The sequence below is a fragment of the Mesoplodon bidens genome (assembly GCF_964165515.1).
Source record: "Mesoplodon bidens genome assembly, chromosome: 11".
Taxonomy (NCBI): Eukaryota; Metazoa; Chordata; class Mammalia; order Artiodactyla; family Ziphiidae; genus Mesoplodon; species Mesoplodon bidens.
The window spans coordinates 1,242,494-1,253,996 of NC_138167.1; the positions used below are offsets into that span (position 1 = coordinate 1,242,494).

Below are 11,503 nucleotides of genomic sequence, written 5' to 3' on the forward strand. Positions count from 1 at the left end.
AACGTTAATGCATCATCCTCACCTTTTTTTAACAAGGGCCTCTAGCCAAAAATAAATAAATAAATAAATAAAGCTTTATGTAACACCCAATTTAAATAGTTCCTTAAAATCCATCAAGCGAAGATTTATCCCTGGAAAATTGGTCTTGTTCCTCCTTCCAGTTCAGTGCAATATATTTTACCATATTTCCATTTTCATCTCGGCTGCCAAGAAAATTCAAATCCAAATTTTATTCTTAGTCATTGAATTATGCTGCCACTTGGGAAAAGAATATATGCCTTCTCCTTTTCCTCATTTTTCTTTGATATGTATATATAATTATATTTCTGGCTCTTTTAAGTTACAGAAATTCTGCAATGAAATAAAATGTAAATAAATTCCAAGAAAATAAAAATAAACTTTCTGTTCCACCACGCTAAGGAGTTTTCACCATCATTGCCTCTTCCTGGACCAAGGGAATGGGTATGCAAATACAACTATGCATACATGTTCACGACACTAAAATTTCAGGACATACAGGATTAAAGTCAATATGCTACCAGTGAAAAATAATTAGCTAATATACTAACAAAAAAATGTATACAAAAGAAAACGTGAAGTTGGTCAAAATTTAATAAGCTAATTATTTCTTTCTCTTCAAGACCATTTTGCTTTGTATGCTTTGTTTTCCTGTGCATGGATATTGTGGAAAATTCATAAGTCCAATAAGAATATGTAACATTACAAGTCATATATAAAGAAAGTTCTGTGTTTTTTTTGTGTGTATGTGGTCTTCTATTTAAAGACTTGAAGTGTCCTTTCCCACAGGTATTTTCCCCATGCCTAAAGATATTCTGGCAGTTTCCTGAATTTGGCTTCCCTTCTCCTTCTGTCTGGAGCCTCACAATGTCTACTGAAGCCAAGCATACCATTTAGGCAGCACACATCCCCTCTAACACATGGTATACCCCAATACAGCAAATTCAAAACCATGGGTTACATGAAACAAATCCCCTAATTAATCCATTCCTTAACTTCCAAAACTGAATACCAAATGTTCTTATTAAATAGGTTTGGTTAATTATTTTCTTACAAACAGGGCCTCGGATGTCAATCACTCTTATCTATCTCATTTTAGAAATAAAGGATAATACAGAGGGACTTCTCTGGCAGTCCAGTGGTTAACCCTTTGCCTTCCAATGCAGGGGATGCGGGTTCGATCCCTGGTCGGCGAGCTAAGATTCCCACATGCCTCGCAGCCAAAAAAACCAAAACATAAAACAGAAGCAATATTGTAACAAATTCAATAAAGACTTTAAAAATGGTCCGCATCAAAAAAATCTTTTTTAAAAAAAGGGATAACATAGAGAATACACACCAAGATGACAATTCTGTGCTGCAATTTTTCAAGTTCACATTTCACAAAGACTTTGAAAAGGTTATTTTTAACAAAGTTAAAGCACTTCACTCAGCAGTAAGCCCAAAACAACACAATACAATTTAGGTTTTGAAAAGAATATAACATTTACTCACCACCAGGATTACAACAGATATGAATAAAGTTATGTGCTCCTCATCTTCAAGAAATATATAGTGTACTGGGCAGTCGCCCAGATTCTTTTAACAGGGATGGCAAAATCACGCTGCTTTCCAGGACTAGATAGGGAATCTAAATAGGTGAGCAGCTCTATCTAAGGGGGTAAGTATTAGAAAGAACAACTACAGAAAGTAGATTTTGCCTAAAGTAATTCTAAATCAACTTCAAAAGAATGCTACCAAAACAAAACACATCTCCCAGTGAGACAGAATACATCATTGCAAGATATGTTTAACTGCCAATCAGATACAGACTGAAAAAAAAAGTTGGAAATGGCATGGAGAAGCTAGACCTCGGCCACATTTCTGGTTAAGAGTTTACATTGCTGTGACTTTTCTGGATGGCAGTCTGGCAATATACATCAAAAAGAAAAACATGCATTTCCTTCAACCCAGTAACTAGACTCTTAGAGAGCTACTCTAAAGAGCCATCAGCATGCAACAATTGTACATACAATGCATACGCATAATATACAATAAATTTAAACAATCTAAACATCCAGCAATAGAAACACTATTAAATTATGGTGCACACATTCAATAAAATACTAAGAAACAATTTAAAGAACAGAGTAGACACAAATGTATTGACCTGGAAAGGCATCCTGAGTGCTGGATTTTAAAGCACACTACTATGAGCCAAGATGGCACCATGCGCCAAGCTCCCAAGCGCTACTTCCGGTCACACCTGGAAGCAAGATTCCAAGCCACAGCCTGAGAAGGGTTGGCTGGTGTCAGTGGTGTAGCTCTTCTGAGAACTGCTCAAGGAGAGCCAGTCTGCGGCCAACTTGTCCAGCAGAAATAAACACTAGCTGCCCAGCAACCTTCAAGCAGTTACAGGATTAATAAAGTAGACCCTCTGGCCTACACTGAGAAGTTTCCACAGCAGAATATTCACTACAAACCCAACGTGCGAGATTTTCAAGTTGCAACCAAATAAACCCAGCAAAGAACTGGCAAAGCTGGTGATGTTTATGGCACAGATTGGTCACTGCCACCCAGAACATCTAGATAACTTTCCTCAAGAACGGAAAGATCTGCCCTCCTACAGCTACACTGTCTTGAATGTAGGTCTTCCAATAATATTTTGCAATACTCTGACCTTGCTGAAAACCTCATCTATCCATCAAGGTTGCCAGAGATCTTCTTTGAACCTCGACGCTGCCATGTAAGTTTCTACAACTCTGTACACTCATTTTGTGACTGATGAGAATAAAAGTGCAAAAACAAGAATAAGGTGAACATAGTATTGCAGAACTACACATGCACATGTTAAGGGACAGCAACGCAACTGCACCCAAGATATCTTTGGAAGTGATGACTAAACTACAGAAGAAGCATCTGAAATGACGCCAAGACCGTCAATGTTCTCACGACCGTATGCTTCTGTCTCTTTTTTTTGTAATCTTTTGGCTGTGCCGTGCAGCACCTGGGATCTTATTCCCCAACCAGGGATCGAACCCTCTCACTCTGCATTGGAACCACGAAGTCTTAACCACTGGGCCACCAGGGAAGTCCCACAACTGTGTGGTTCTCTAAGGTCACCAAGGTATTAGTCGCTGCCTTGACATTCTAACAAGGGCAAGATGAACAAGAGGAAGAGGACAACGACTCAGAATGCTAATGCAGCATGCCTTGGGGGAGAAGCTCTAAACACAAGAAAAGAAAGTTACCAAAGTACTTCAGAAACAAAAGAAGAAAACAGAAGTGTGTAACTTTTCAGCTATCCATTTGATTCATGAGCCCCAAGAATCTGCACAAAAACTACTAGAGCAGCTGAAGAGTTATAAGGAGACATCTGAAGCGAAGTTAGTGCTCCTGAACCTCACCTCCAGATAGGCAGGAATTCACAAGCTTTTTCTATCTCTGTGCAAAGGTTTGTGCAGCAGCACCAAAGAGAAGTAATAAGATCCTTCGCCCTGCTGTATACACTTCTCAGCACCTGGGAGTCCCGGAGCGCATTCCGGTGTTACATTACCATGCCACACCCATTTTGTTATGACAAGAACTCATGACAGTAGGAAACAGAGCTCTGAAAGAGATAACAGCTCAATGACTAAAAAACTTCCTCAAAACCTGGCCCAGTATAAAACACAAAGAAAGAATGTGATGATGTCTCCTAGGACTCTGACTCAGTTCCTCCAAAAACTGAACCCTCAGATATTGCAGAAGGAATTCCAGGGTAAGACTACAGAGGCCTCAATAAAATCAAGGGTACAAGAATATGGAGAAATAGATGCTAAAGATTACATTCCAGGAACAGACGCTCTGGAAGCTGAGGAAGAGAATGCTGAGGACGATCAAGACGGGTGGGGAAATACCAGTCTCAGTGAGGAGGAAGCTGATGCTAAGTGCGTTGATGTGCACCGCTCTTCCGATGAAAAACTGCAAGAAATCTCCGAGAAGCTGAACGGCTTCAGAGAGGAGCCAGAATGTCCCATCAAAAAATAAGCTTTTCTTCAGAGAAAAGCAGCTGGTGCTACAAGATTAACTTTTGAAAAAGAGAAAACGAAGTAACTTCCAGGCAAGTTTTCCACTCCAAGGAAAAGGCTAAATTTGTGTCATTAATCTGAATGTTAGTGAATAAAGACTGTTTATTTGCATTAAAAAGTCCAGAAGCACCATATTTTGAAAATCACCCAAGAAAAGCACACTGCTGAACAATGGTTGGTTTGATCCCATTTTAAAAACTCCGCAACAGGAAAAATTAGCCCTAGTATGTAGATTTTAATTAACAATGTAGCAGTATTGGTTTATCAAGTGTAACAAATACAGCATGTTAATGCAAGGTGTTATCAACAAGGGAAAATGGAGGGTGGATAATATGAGAACTTTCTTTACTATCCACACAAACTTACGTAAATCTAAAACTGCTCTAATAAAGTCTATTAATTTTTTAAAAACCTGCATGTGTAGACTTGCAAATAAACATTTGCATATGCAGACAAAGAGAGCGGGAAAGCTCTATATCAAACATAGTAACAGTGGTTTTCTACAGAGAGTGAAGAGCACAAGGAAGAATTTGCACATTATATATCTCTGGACTGTCTAAAAACGTTCTACACTGAGCAATACTCTAAGAGGCTCTGCAGCACATGGAGAGAAACCCCAGCTCCACCATTAACTAGCTGACAAACTTGGGTAGTTAATCTCTCTGTACCTCAGTTTTCCTCATCTGGAACTAGGGATAATAGTCTGTGTACCCACACAAAGCTGCTGCAGGTATTAAGTGACTTATTACATGTTAAGTATTGGAAAACTACTTAGTCCATAGTAAGTGCTCAATAAGTAGTGTCCTCCACTGCCACCAAGCAGCCACTGTGCCTCAGTTTTTTAAAAATCTTGACTGGTAAGACAAATCAGGAAAACTTGGCTCATCAAGCCCTTTCTAGTGAGATCTACAATCCAGAGAATACAATGTATTCGACAGCCAAATAAAAATAATCTGAGTTTTTAACAGATGACAAATAAACACTTAGCAATATAAGCCCATTTATATGAAAACAATCACTAATAGATTCTATAAGGATAATCACAAACATCACAAAGGATAAAAACAAACCCCTCTAAGTGCTGTGATTCTGGATAATATTTACTTTCTCCTTTATACTTTACTGAGTCATTTTAATTTTCCACATTGAATATGCATCATTTTTAATGCAATAAAGGAGTCAGCAAACTTTTTCTATTGAAGGCCACACAGTAAATATTTTACCCCTTACAGGCCACAAGGGTCTCTGTCCCAACTATTCAACTCCACTGTTGCACCACAAAAGCAACCAGACAATACCTAAATGAATGCATACAGCTATGTCCCATTGAAAATTTAATTTACAAAAACAGGAAGCTGGCAGGACACTGCCCACAAGCAGTCAAGTTTGCCAACCCCTGAAAGAAAGAAGGAAACAAAATTGTTTTCATTTTGGAAAACACAATATAATTTACAACAAAGAAAGTGCATGAGCTAAACTGACACTATTGATGAGGAAGAAAAACCTATTCATTTATTAACATATGGGAACGTACGGACAGAAAAACACAAACTCTTTCATTTAGGCTCTGGAAATTCTCCTCTCATGCTTAGTGCCCCAGTAAGAGAAAACTTGCTAAGGAGCCTAAAGTCTAGATAGGAACATAAACTAGTGGGTAGGCAATCACAAACAGAAACTAAAAGAAGTATGTCTTTCATATTTAAATCAACTTGAAATTTCTTCAAATTTCATAATAATTCACCAAGTAGCGGCCACCACAGGCGTGGAAGTCCCAATTACTGATGAAAGAGGATTTTAGTCCTGGATAATCACAATCAGCACCGACAAATTTGTGAAAGGAGATGAAAACATCTATGGACATCTAACAGCATTAAAAAGTGAAATTTCTATGAAATAAGCATTAGAAATGAAAAAATCAGGAATGAAAAATCTCTGAAATTCTAACGGAATTACTGTCAGAGGGTGGTTAAGATGAGACATGCAAGTGTCCTTTGATAGGACACTTCAAACTTCAAAACTGACAAAGTTTCTGATCTCCGCCCCAAAAATAAAGCTTTGGGTTGAAGGAAACTATGCTTAACATTTCACATGGAACATGGTTTGAAATATTATGACAGATTTCTTGGAGTTTTCAAAGGTTCCTTTGGAGGAGGGAAGGAGGACTGTTTTGGGAAGAGCTATGAAGGCTGCGAAGTCCAGAGTCTAACCCTAAAGACGTTAGAGGACCACTCTGCTAAAAAGACGCCAACACCCCGCAACGCAGCCAGCGTGCCCGGTACAACCGCACCGGGACCTCTCAAGCTTTCTGCTGGGCGACCTCACCAAGTTGTCAAACCCCAGAGGAGACGGTAAACAAGACCCAGAGCCAGCGGTGCCGACTGCGAGCTCTCGCACAGACGCCCAGACCTACCGAAGCCGGTGAGCAGCAGCCTCAAGGGGCGACACCGACACACGGCAGCCCGACGCCCGGAACACCAGGCCCAGAACGCGGTCCACCCGGCCGCCTGCGCGCGGGCAAGCACCAGAGAGGGATCTCCCCGCCGCAGGGGCCGGACGGGGGCCCAAGCGGAGCCCACCCAGGAGTGCGGCCAGCGGAGACGCGGAGGGGCGCTGGGGCCGGGGGGACTCGGGGCGGGGGTGGGCCCGGAGCCGAAGGAAGCCGGGGCCGAGGGACCCGGGGCTGGGGGTGCCGGTTCCAAAGGGAGCAGGGGCCGAAAGGACCCGGGGCTGAGAGGACCCGGGATGGAAGGAAGCCGGAGACCCGGAGCTGAAGGGACTCGGGACTGAGGGGACGCAGGGCTGGGGGAACCGGAAGGGAGCCGGGGCTGAGAGGCCCGGGGCTGAGAGGCCCGGGGCGGAGGAAACCCAGCCCTGAGGGGCGCCGGCCCTGAGGGGCGCCGGCCCGGGGGTCGGGCGGACAGAGCAGGGGATGGAGGAGCGCGCTCCCCGCCCGCCGCGCCGCCAGTACACCCGCCCTCAGCCCTCGCCCCCGCCGGCCTGGCTCGTGCTCCCACTCGAGAAACTCACCAGAGCTCGCCGCCGTCTCGCCACGCGTCTCGTGTTGCTCGGAACCGCGGCCGCCGGGACCCCAAACCAGCGGAGGGGCCGCCCGCTGCCGCCGCCGCGACCCAGCGTCCGGGAGAGTTCTCACACCGACGCCGCCGTGACGCGAATCGCAAGAGATCTCTGGCCAATGAGAGCGCTCCTTGTGCGCAGCCGCGTTGGCCCAAGCCGGAAGCGCCCCGCCAGGCCGCTCCAGGGCCTGGAGCGGCTTGGGAGCCGTGGGGTCGGGTCTGCAACACGATAAGGCGGCGCCGAGCGCCCGGGGACAAGGAAGTCCTTTCGCTTCCCTGCCTCCGGAGGCGGGAGCGTGTGCAGCGGAAGAGGCGGGGCCGCCCTGCTCGGGAAGCTTCCCGGTCTCTATGGATACAGCTCACACGCCTTGGGCGGAACCGAAACTGAGGGATTGCTAGGCGTAGTCTGTGGAGACTTCGGACCTAAATCCGAAACATCTTGCCCAAAACAACAGCGTTTGCCTTTTATTACCTCACGAAGACACTACCATTTGTGCCCCATGACTTCCAGTAAACGAATGTAAGCCCGCTCCTCTTAAAATATATGTAATTCAGAGCGATTTTTAAAATGTTTTAGCGTAATAGCTGGTCAGAAACTAATTCAGCAATAAATACCGTGTCCGTTTACCCAGAGCGAGTCATTTTCTACTTGTGAGATTCAATTGAGCTCTAACTTCTTAGACCCCAAGATCGGGTTTCTCTACATACTTACTCTACAAGAAAAGGAAGTGTAGGAGTTGGCCAGTGTAGAAAATGTTTTCTTCACAGTCAGTTCTAAGAGGGATTTATCACGCTCCAAGGAGGTTATATTGCCTTAACTGTCAAAAATCTTGTTATACTGATTAAAGGAAACCATAAGCTTTCAAGGACATCCATGCCCCAGGCCTGTCCCTCCGTGGAACCACACCAACCGAAAACGAAGGAGGCTGGAAAAAGCGTCACAGATCTATCAAAAGACCGAAGATCCAATACAGAATATAAGGAAAAATGTTTAAAATAGAGAACTCTCCAGCCTGGAAATGTAAAATCTAAGAAGTGATTAAAGTTACTAAAATCAGAAAGAGCATGAATAAGATGGTCTTAATACTAGTATTTTAGAACTAAGTCCACCCAGTTAAGCTTGAAAGATAAATCAAAGCAGACAAACTTACACTTCGACAGCACCTTAGAAACGACACCAGTGTATTTGCAGAGCGAATCTGACCCGTGTACCGACTCACACAGGGCACAGATGAGAACAGGGGCCTCAGGCTTAAAAAGAGATCTACTAAAGGACAGAGCTACATAGGAGACCATTAAATAAGAGAGTGTTCAAAGACCTCAAACCTTTTCTGCATCCTTCTCTCAATGATTTTGCTTTGACAAAGCAAAGTGCTTTCCTCTGGAACAGTCCTTCGTGGGCTAAAACATGTGAGAAAGATCCTTATGATTGTCCCACCAAGATTTTTCCTCTCATTCTCTGTCATCTTGACCCCAGTCCCAGATCACTACTGCCAATTCCTGATGCTCCCAGTGATGAAACAAACCCCATCATTTCCTCAGAATGCTCACACCTTCTCAGCCAGTGAAGACACTGACACCATCCCTGACCTGAAGGACCATCCCCTGAGTCCCACATCCACAGATGGTTTCATCCATATCTCTTACCTAAAGGTCACCCTTAAATGTCCCAAAGCAGATATTTCAGGTCTCTCTCCCCAACTGTGCTTCAGTTCATAATCTTTATATATTGTCTTCTAACTAGCAGTCCAAAAACCAAGGGGAATTCAGTAAAATTCTGTATCCTCCAGCACCGCAGATACAACTGTGTCAGCTGTGGATTTTTAGAATGTCTGTTCCCTCCATCCTAAAGGTGTCACACTTCTCCACAGGAGGGTGGAGTACTTCCTCTTCTGCAGCACCCAGGAAAGAGTCCCTTCCACTCCTACTCCCCCTACTAGTCACCAGTGACCCAACAGTGCCCTGAGGCACAGCTAGTCTGATGTGGTCATCTCTACAATGATCAGATGTTGTTGACAGAGAAGCACACCACTGGGTAAGTGACATTCATAATCCGGTTTCGGCCACCCCAGAATGAGGCGTCAGTGGTGCTACAATATGCTGCAGGAATGGTGATGATGGACTTGCTCTGGGGACAGCCTCAGCCTGCATTGTGATCTGCAAGTCAACAGCCAATGAGAACTGAAGAGGTAACCAGAGTGACCAGCAAATGACGGTGCAGCTTTCAAATGCTAAAGGACAAAGAAAATGCTCCAGACCCCATTGTGAATTTAAGCTTGGAGTCCCAACTGGTTTGTTTTGTTTTGTTTTCCTTCTCCAATAAAGAAAAGAGAAATTATATTATTTTTCTAATCAGAACAATTACTATTTTTAAGGAGAAAAAAAGAGACAAATCATTCTACTAGTGACAATCAAAATTAGCAGTCTTCTTGAAGAAGAACTGTCTACCACTTTCCAAAATAAAAAAAATTACAAAAGATTAACAGCTTCATCATTACGAAATACCTAAAACCAACCTAAATTCTCTTCTCCCGCAGTATCTATAAGCTGCTGAAATATAAATATTAGAAATGAGGGGGGAAAATCTGGACAAAGTGAAAGATGGACCATAAAAAAAGAGAAACCAAGAAGAAAGGGCAAGAAATGTCAAACCAGTCCTTGTGTTTGTCTCTTACATATGTTGTAGGAGAGGAAAAATTTCTTTCTACCCTCTTAGGTTCTGCAGCTGGCCTAAGAAGTAAACTGAGATAAGACATTACTAACAAGAGAAAAGCTTATAAATTTAATGTTTTTACATGCACACAGGAGTCTTCAGAAGGAAAATGAAGACCTGAGGAGAACATTAGAGCCAAAAGCTTACATACCTTTTTACATAAAGAACAAAAAATTGTGGGGATGTGGCGAGACAAAGTGGCTTGGACTAGGGACAGTAAATTGGGGGACAATGCCTAGGAAATATATGGGGAGGGGGGAACTCATGGAATATCAGGCTACTTTTGTAGGATTCTTAGCACAGGTCCATTTTGGTTTAGGTCAACTCCCAGTCTAAGAATGTTCTACAGAATCATCATGTTGCATACCTGAAACTTAAACAATGTTAAATGTCAATTATATCTCAATAAAACTGGTAGAAAAAAATAAAGAATGCTCTCTTCCTGGTACAGGGAGGTACCTTTTTCATGGGAAATGTTATGACCTGGTTTTAGGTAGAAAGGGGGAGGTAGGACAGAGAACCCTTCCTGTATCTGCTATTTCCCAAGTGCCCTCAGCTCAAAATAATCAGTATGCCAAAGTGGCGTATTTTGGGGTTGTGTGTTCTGTACCCGTTCAATGTAAAACAAACTGTGAAATGCAGCCAACTAATTGGATGTTTTCTTTAACACAAGCTTTTTATTATTTATTTTATTTTTATTTTTGGCTGCGTTGTGTCTTCATTGCTGTGCGCGGGCTTTCTCTAGTTGTGGCGAGCGGGGGCCACTCTTCGTTGCGGTACGCGGGCTTCTCATTGCGGTGGCTTATCTTGTTGCGGAGCACAGGCTCTAGGCGCGCAGGCTTCCATAGTTGTGGCGCACAGGCTCAGTAGTCGTGGCTTGTGGGCTCTAGAGCACAGGCTCAGTAGTTGTGGCACATGGGCTTAGTTGCTCCGCGGCATGTGGGATCTTCTGGGACTAGGGCTCGAACCTGTGTCCCCTGCATTGGCAGGCAGATTCTTAACCACTGTGCCACCAGGGAAGTCCAAACTAATTGGATTTTGAAGCATTGGGATTCCATGGTGTTAGCTGTTTTGAAACTAATCTAGTAATCTCTATGGCAAATTTAGAGGGAAATACATAAATATCTGTATTCTGGCTTGTCATTAAACTGATATCAAATAGCTATAGTGATAAAAATCACATCCATCTTGGATTTGAAAGTTTCCAAGCAGTCCATTTTAAACACTTGGAGAAACGTCACAACACACTAAATTCCCATTTGTGCCATGTAGTAGTCACGTTTAAAACCGAGGATAAAGAGCAGTGTAAACATTCTCGTAGTTATGTCAATTACATTAGCAGCTCCTGAAACACAAGTTAGGTAACATAGCACTGGGGAAAGAGCATCATTACCAGCTGTGCCACTGACTCACTGTTTAACTATGGCCTGTGCATTAGTTCTCGCTAAGCTTCAGTATCTTCAACAATGAAATGAAGGCGTTTGTTAATACATTTTTTTTTCATGGACAGAAAGGAAACACACAACGTTATGAATGTGCTTGACAGTGGGAAGAGGTAGGAAGTAGGTCTGGGAACTAAGGAAACTTCACCTTTATCAGTAATATTTCATTTCTTCTATGTGAGAAAAGCTAAAGCAAAAGATAAAAAT

The 11,503-nt window shown here is 43.0% G+C and overlaps 1 protein-coding gene across 1 annotated transcript in view; it reads right to left on the reverse strand.

The window, feature by feature from the left end:
• The window catches only part of ADIPOR2 (adiponectin receptor 2), a 50,275-nt gene extending 42,797 nt beyond the window's left edge, over positions 1-7,478 (reverse strand). Inside the window, exon 1 of the mRNA XM_081249625.1 lies at positions 7,095-7,478. The gene's annotated coding sequence lies outside the window, so the exon portion shown is untranslated. The remainder of the gene's footprint in view (positions 1-7,094) is intronic.
• Positions 7,479-11,503: the final 4,025 nt, after the last annotated feature.